A 9,065-nucleotide genomic window follows, 5' to 3' on the forward strand; every position below is an offset into this window, starting at 1 on the left:
GTCCTTTTCCTGTCTAGGATGTGGTCAGATACAGATGCTTTCAGACTGGTGGTGTTGAAACATTAACTGCTCACTGAAATGGTCACGTTTTTAAACCACAGGCTCTTTAAAACAAGGAGAAAGAAGAATATCCATTTATTCAGTTCATCGTCTTGAACGGTCTCCTTGTGTGGGCTGTTGCATTAGTAAAAGGAGTCCAGTACAGGGACAGCAAGGACAATTTCAGTAAAAGATTTGAACTTGGACTTTGACTGCAGGAAGACATTAGTGTCTGAGGCGTTTGGGACTTACATTTGGAATGTTTCGTAATGGCCGGCTAATTATTATAGATAAATGAAAATTTAAATAAATACATTTTGTAGTATAATGCTCAATTGTTTAGGTGAACAACAATGAACGTTTTTATAAAAAAATTCATATGAAATGCATAAATAGTTCAATCATTTCTTTAAGAGCAAAAACAAACGGGATATTTTAACAAATTAATATGGGCAAATGAACAAAGGGATTAGTGATGTTGAAACCAAAGTAATGTGTGACGGGGAAGACAATATGGCTGTGATTAGTATGCATAAAGCACCTCACAGTAAGGTTGACCTTCACTTGTTGGATCAATAGAGGCTGTAGGAGCAGGAGGAAAATACAGACTGAGAGACGCTGAAGTTGAAGTATGTCGTTAATCGTTTAGTAGTTTGAAAGAATAGAGATTATGATGCCTAATTTTTTAAACATGTTGTATTTTTTAAGTGGGGTAGAATGTTTTTGATATCTTAATAAAACAGTGCTAAATAAAGGTTATAAAACTGATTGTTATTTGAAATATATATGTGTGTGTGTGTGTGTGTGTGTGTGTGTGTGTGTGTGTGTGTGTGTATGTGTATGTGTGTGTGTGTGTGTGTGTGTGTGTGTGTGTGTGTGTGTGTGTGTGTGAGACTCAGCATGACTAGGGAGCTTCTGTTAAAAGTCTATTGATCTCAATAATTGCTAGACCCTGGCCCTGACCCTCAGTAACAGCATAGTTAAATATTAGCATCATGCTGGGAGACCTTAACTCAACTGTGTATTTTCATGAAAATCAGTGACAAGAAATGGCAGAAGGACAGCTTTCATTGAATGAAGTAAATAATTATCTATTTAACTTGATCTATGAAACAATCTGCTGACCAAAACACTGCACACGGTATGGATTGTGGAGCAGATCTATAGGAATGGAGAGGCAACTGATTTGGTGTTTTTATCCACTTCTCCACTGCAGACTCTGGGAGAGGAAGAAGTCACCTCCTCATATAGTTCAGGCTACCCCTATGTTACAAGAGAGGGTGGAGATACTGCTGGGGGAACCCTAGGAGGCAGGGTGGGTGAATGGTTAAGCAGACCCCACAACACCAACCCCTTGTCGTTGATTGGTTGGAATACTATTTATTTTGTTTTTCACAAATCAGTGACTTTATTTCCAGGGTAGCGGCCCATAAGCTTATGGTATGGGCTGTGTTTATATGACTAAAACAAGAATGACTGTTAGGAAAGATCAGCTAAACAATTCTTCACAGGGACTTTTTCAGAAGCAGCCACCTTTTGTCAGTAACCATCAGCAAGCAAAACAGTTTGAACTTCCCCAAAACTTTAAGCTACCCTAGGCCAAATAACTTTGGGACTTGTTTCAAAACTCAAATGAATTTGTGAATTATGAAAAGAGTTGCAACTATTTCCCAATGTATACAAGCAATGGATTATTAAATTCCTTCAACATTTCTGAAACATTCAAGCTTATTCAAACACTGCAAGCCATTTAATGCAGCCAAACAGCCAGCATGTTAATTCAACACTATGAGACTATTCATCACACACCTGATACCCAGGGGCTGGCCAATTAACTTCGCTAGAGAGCAGAAGGCAGCAGTACACCTGCCATTCCTCGCTCACTCTTTGGGGCACATTCCACCAAGAACATTGTGTGAACAGTTATGCTGACCCCTTGAGATGAGCAACACCATCTTTTATGAGAGCAGTCGATTCCCTTTAATTGTGTGGCTAACAACCAAGTAGAAATTGATTGCATGATATGTGTGTGTGACTGTGTGTGTGTGTGCGTCTGTGTGTAGTCTTGTCCTGCCCGACAGGACACATTGAGCACTAGTCGCTGTGGTAAATTGTCTACCACTTAAATCAAATATTGAGTTTATGTTCTCGTCTGAGAGTCAAATGATTAATTCATCAATCCCTGCGACGATACACAGCTGATAGACAAAGGATCTTTATTCCAGTGGTGTTGGAAGCAGTAAAGACAGGGAAAATATATATTTATGTTTCAAACATTCATTTTTGCTTAGTGATTTGTTGTGTTTTTACAACTTAATTTTGTTAAAAGTTGCAATCACATGAGCAGAGACTAGAGTGAGAAAGAAATAAACACCCCATTCCAACTTTTGTTGGAAGAAAAAATAGATAAATCAAATTATTTTAAAGAAAATACAATTATGGCCACATAGCCCTAGAATGTGACCATAATGCAGTACCTCAAATACCAACAAGGCTTTAAGTGAATCAACAGTAGTACTTCTCTTACTGTCTATTACTGACTGTCCGCTACTGGCTTACCAGCAGAGACTCCAGCAGACCTCCGATGCAGACCTCCGTTAAAAGAAACCTGCCACTCCTCCAGATGGAGACTGCAGAGAGTCATTCTGCTCAATGTTTAAGTAAACATTGTTGAACATTGTTCAACCAAAAACACATCTTGTCTATATTGGGAAAGATCAATTATACAAATCCAGGCTGGGCCATTCTAATTATACAAGTTATATGCAAAGTTAGAACAAATAACTAATCTGTTTCTATTAAAACTCCATACCGTATCTCCCTACCTACCGGATCTCTCAATCCGCCCACTGGAACAACATGCAGTAACGGCCTTTAGGGGGCGACAAAGAGTTGACTTACATTTATTTCCAGCTTGTCCGTGCGCGTGTGTGTGTTCGTGTGTGTGTGTGTGTCCTCTTGCAGATGAAGACCCCTGTTGTCCTTGCTTGTGGTCATAGTGCGTCATGGCAACAGAGACGGTTGGGGGGGGGGGGGGAAATGCTCAAGGAGTCATGGCACAAACACAAAGGCCCCACCCAGCCGTGGCGACGGCTGATTAGCATGAATAATGGAAGACCCCCAGGTCCCTGCTACACGGACCCTTCAGGTTCTTAAACGCTGAATATATCCACATTATTGGAGTGTGAACTCTAGTGCAGGCAGGGTGACTTACTCAGCTAGGGCTTTTAAAAGAGCCCCACCCCCACCCTATCCCACCCCACCCTGTCCCACCAACCCCCTCATCCCACCCCACTATTCCCCCCCCACCACCATACACTATCCCACCGCCACTATCCCACCCCACCCTATCCCACCCAATTTCCAATTCTGGACCACGTTTAGTAGCACTTAACCAGCAGCCAATGAGCAGGAGGTACAGCTGAGGAGTGATGGAGGAGCAGAAGGAGCAACAGAGGAGAGGTGGACAAGCGGTCTCATGTTCCCTGTTTCTGGCCGTAATGAAGCCCTTAATAGCTCGGTGTTAACGGGGGGCTGGGGTGGTACGCCGCTGCTCTTGAAGCTTGTCTTTAAAGAACAGAAGGTCAACGACACGGTCGGCATTCCTCTCCTCTGGGGAATGAGGAGAAAGAGGAGACGACCTGAAGCAGAAGACAAACCTTGGAAAAGAAACAGGAAGGAGTGTTCCTCATGAGCGGAGGCGATGGGAATGACACCTGGTCCACACACTCCAGCAGGTTTGCAATTAAAAAGCCTTTATTAACGAGTGGGCCGCGAAAGAGCACGCACACCGCTGCGTATCGCATTGGGCCTTCCTCAGGGTTTTCCTACAAATGTTGTTTCCTTCTGATTCCGCTGTGGACAACTTCGTATTTCTCCCACAGCAAAAACTCCAATATGTTGAGAGTAAAATCTAAATCTGCCTAAAAGATGCAGAGGAATGCTGGATGTGTGCGTGCAAACACAGTTCAACATTTCAAAAGTATTTATTCTGAATACTCGAACTTGACCAATCGCACCCACTATTCAAAGCTTGGTAGCACTTCCACATTGAGGTTATTCAGGATAACCCGGAGATCTGAACATCACTGAGAAAACTAAGTCCCACAACGTGGGATGTTTGAACATGGGGTATTCTCTCTTGCCCAAATTATCAAACTTCTATCCCACATCTGTATGGATAAGTACCCAAACTACTAATTACATACGTTTCCTTATCCAAGTGAATACACAAGTAACCATCGGACCATATTGCATCATGTTTGCTAATTTCTGCCCTCTAAGTGAACACTAGTGTTATTATCCACTACTCTTTGCAGGTCATCATATCATCACCCCCCTGAGGACGTCCCGGGGCGAGTCCCACAGCAGGACGTGTTCTGATGTATTTGGGGCATCACTTGCTTGTCGTGCTTTGCAGAAAAAAATGGAAAAAAAAAGGCCCATCCGAGTCTATAAATAGTTGAACAATTGAATGACACGTGCGTGCAGTCAAAGATACCATCATAGGCTCCTCCCACAATGTGTCCCTGGAACCGACCACAGCACAGTGGCCAAAAATAAAGCGGCAGCATGGCTGTACGTTGCCCTTGGGAGGGATGTGAACCCGTAACCCGGGGTGAGAACCCCTCCCCCCGCCCCCCTCCTCCTCCCATGTGGCCAGTATTGCCCTTCAGCGAGCCACTTAAGCCAGATTGCTCCAGTAAATCTTCAGCCCCAACACGAATGACTCGCATGTCAGGTGAGGGAGACGCAGCCCTCTGCCCGCACACAGTGAGCAGCGCTAGGCTAACCGCCAGCCATGACCATCAGCCAGGCGGGAGGACAACATGGCTGCCAGAGAGATACCAAGAAGAGCCGGACTGCCGTCCTCCCAGAATACAGGGGGACGGTGAAAGTCTGTGTGCATATGGCCCTCCCACCCACAAGGGACTTACAAGAGATTTGTTAAACACTTGTTCAGTCCCTTGCGTTGCCAACACCCTCGTACAGCCCAAAGGTCCATTGCTGTCAGGAATAACGTTCTGATTCATTTTTTCTCGCATGGCGGATGACATAATGAAATGAATCGTCAAACGGGCCTTTCAGGAGCCATCAGGGTCCATTAGCGGTAACTATTGACGCAGCCGATACTCGATAGCATTCAGCTTAGCTGATTAAATGAACAGAAAGAGAGAGAGTTGTCCATTTTAAAAGAGCTTAATGGTCCCTAGACTGCAGGCTCTCTACACTATAATGGAGCCATGAATAAGACAGTACAAGCTTCTGGATCCTCTCTGACAATATGCCAACAACTGGTAATACATTTACAGTTAGATCTCGATACCTCAATTCCAAAATAATCTACCAACTAATCTTTATATGACAGTATTAAGATTAGAAGAGTAAACATGATGAGCATCCTGTCTCCAGCAAAGCTGTCATGACTATTTGAGCTTATCTTAACCTTTTAACCTCTCCCTTCTGCCCTCAACACCATTACCAGGGGAGCATGTCCGCAGCCCTCAAAGTCATTCATCACTAATTCATTGATGCTTGGGAATAACCACTGGTGAGAGGCTGCACCGTACCGGTCCTTCCAGTTAACCACAACGAGGTCCCCTCTCTGAAACCGGTAGCTTGCGTTCTTTTTTGGTTGGAAACACAAAATGTGATTTCAAATGAGTCTATCCACACTTGGAGCCACACTTGGTAGAAATTCAACCAGCATAAAATAGCCTCCAATGAATACTGGAGGACAGATGGTGACATCAGCCTCCCTCGCAACAGACTGGCAGGTTACTAACTCTCTAGTCTTATGCAGGTCTCCTCTCTTATAAATGAAAAGGCTGTTTCTTCAAGGTACTGTACTACTTGTTAAAGCACTGTTGATGAATCATTAAGCCGGAGTGAATAAAAAAAAAATTTCAATGTAATTGTTGTACTCAAACATGTTTATCGGCATGATTATCGACACATGCTATTGACATGAGGCAAAACATTAAGATTATACAATAAGCAAAAATGCATCGATGCAATGCATGTTTACTCAATACGCAGTTATATCCATTTGAATATGAATATATTTTTGGACAAATGAATAAAATAACCAACTCATTCACCCTCCAACAAGAACACTGAGTGACATTAGGGTAAAGGGTCTATTGATTCAGGATATTGATTAGTCATGATGCTAATGGTAGGGTAGGATTAAAAGGGCATGGGTATGAAAGTACCTGAGAACTAAAGGCCAACATGCAGGCTATCATTCTACAAAGACACACCCACCACGCTGTGTGTTCATATAGCCAACAGCATCGCACAGGAAAGCCCAGCTAGTTCCCTTTACATTAAGGAAGTACAACTGGGAGAGCAATGAATGATTCAGGGCAGCTGGGGGAGTGTGTATTCCTGTGGTATGAAAGTGCGCCAGCTTTGAAATACACAGCATCCCATACAAACCCTATTCTAAGAATTTGCCCCATACCTTCTGTAGAAAAGTGTTTGACTATAAATGTTTATTCCAGTGATACATCAGCACACAAAAGCTGCTATTGGGTTTTGCTGGTAACTGAAATATGTTACAACCACAAATCGTTATTTCCTGATAATTAATTAACTGATTACCTACGCGACATACAATTATTAGCTCTTACATTTACATTTAGGGAATTTAGCAGATGCTTTCATCCAAAGAGTACTACAATAAGTACATTTTTTGGAAGAAAGAGAAACAGTTTATCACTGTCGGTAAAGGAGCTTCTTTTTTTTACACTAAGCTCTTTCATTTTAATTTATAAGCATTGTTTTTATTTAATGAATAATGAACTACATTGAGCTTTTGGAGTTATAAATTGGTCAGTGTGTGTTCCTTAACATCTTAATTGTGTTCTTTCAAATGCTAAAAAACTTAAAGCCTAGGCTATAAATTATGGCAGTTGTTTTTGATGTGAACTTTTCAAAAAGTAATCTGTTACTTTCCAAGAAAGCAATCCCCAAAAGTAAGAAATTACTTTCCGAAAGGTAATCTGTTACTTCTGAAGAAATGTATCTTTTACTTTTCAAAAAGGCAATCAGTTTATTTAAAAAAAATAAGTTATCTGTAGCTTTTCAAAACAAAAATCTGTTACATTTCCAAAAAGGTAATCTTTTCTTTTTCCAAAAAGCTACCCAAAACTTACCCAAAAATCCCAAACTTCTCAAAATGTACTCTCTTACTTTCCAAGAAAGTCATCTGTTACTTTTCCAAAAAGTAAGCCTTTATTTTCCCCAAAAGTTACCAATCTGTTATGGGGTTTACCACTCTTTCAACTTTTTGTTTTTAATTATTGCATTTATATTACTCCGGTCATTCACAATGTAAGTTCCCTAGTTCATAAGTCTATGTATATGACCAAGAATATTATGATTCTCTCCTTTATCCTCATCCTCATAAATAACATTAAATAAAGCAATCAATTGTCCCAGTCTGTTGCCTTTAGTGATCGTGGCTCAAATCAATATTGGCGACTGACATTTTAAAAACAAGTCAATAATAAACATATTTGTAATGTTTTAAGGGAATTGACCTACAACATAAACGAGCAAATGCGATCCCACACCTGCTACCATGCAGTTGAGCAGAGCGCTGCGATTCCTTCAGGTAACCTCAAACCTAGTTTCCTCTTTGAGTTCCAAACACCGGCATGGCTCCGTCATGTGTCACGTGACAGCAAGTGCTCCTTTTTATAGAGGTAGAGCCTAGATGTTGGCCAGACCGAGGATAGCCTCTGCACGCACACACGCACAGACACACACGCAAACACACGCACGCACACACACGCACACACACAGGCGCTGTGTGTGTGCGTGCATACAAGTGCGCGTGCATACACTTTATACAACTTCCGCAAATAGGACTGGGATGTCACGTGATAAGACAGATCCATCCTATCAGGAGCGAGTGCGCATTGCGATCCTGTGCAGAATCCTTTTTTTTTCTTTTTTAAAGGGAAGGTATTGATGAATGAACCAACTTTCAGCACCGTGGATAGCTCTACAACACGAGGACACGCCACTGTGCTCTGTTCAGTCGCGAATCAAAACAGACAGCTTGACCCAAAATTACTAATTAAAGTATTTGTATGGTATTATTTGAGATAATGTGTGTATGAAATTTGCGCCATAAAGTAACAATAAACAAACAATACTCTATTAATGGTCGTTGCACTAGTTGCACTGTATCGTACCATATAGGAACAAATATGTTTCTTCTGCAATATGAAGACGTGTGGATGACAGGTCCAGTCTTTGCTTTATGGCTCCCCAGCTGCTCAATTTCGAACAGTTGCCTGTATTTCCTCTGGGTGATATAAATCCTTGACCCATTAATAATCCGGCCGTTGGCCATAGCATCTATGGCTGCAGACCAGAGTCCTGAGAACAGGCGCCTGCTCAGGTAGTCGGTGACCAGGCCCCGGACCGGTGAAGGATGCCTCCCTCCTGTGAATCACACATGACGATACCTGGATTTTATTACCCTGCGTAATCAATCAAATGGAAAATAGTGCTCATTAAAAAAAGCTGCATTTTATCTTCGAATCGTACGAGTTATACGTGCAGTTCAGTTAATAGGTCGGCTGTTAATTAAGGAAAGATTGGAAAGAAAAAGCAGGACTGGGCCTGAATAGTCTCCACTGATGAATGACCTAAAAGCACATAATGAAAACCAATAAAAACAGGCATGCAGTAGTTCCCACTATGCAGGCCTAATGTATGAAGTTTGTTGACCACATCAGACCGAAGTAAGTACAGTAGGTCATATTCACTTCATTTTTTTTTGTATCGGCCTTCTAATAATTTAATCGCGTCAAATGTATTATTATTTTTTTATTAATGAGAGAAAACAAAGTAATGTGTCTCTCGTCTTGAGGGAGTTTGTCTCTGCCCCTCCATTTAAATACCTGCTCTGGTTCCCGGACCCATAGGGTTGCAACCTGTTCATGACGTCAGGACCAGTTGTTTTGGTGCCTCTCTTTAATCGGAGGCGTCACTCTTCCACCGGAGCC

This window comes from Pollachius pollachius (assembly GCF_949987615.1).
Source record: "Pollachius pollachius genome assembly, chromosome: 4".
NCBI lineage: Eukaryota > Metazoa > Chordata > Actinopteri > Gadiformes > Gadidae > Pollachius > Pollachius pollachius.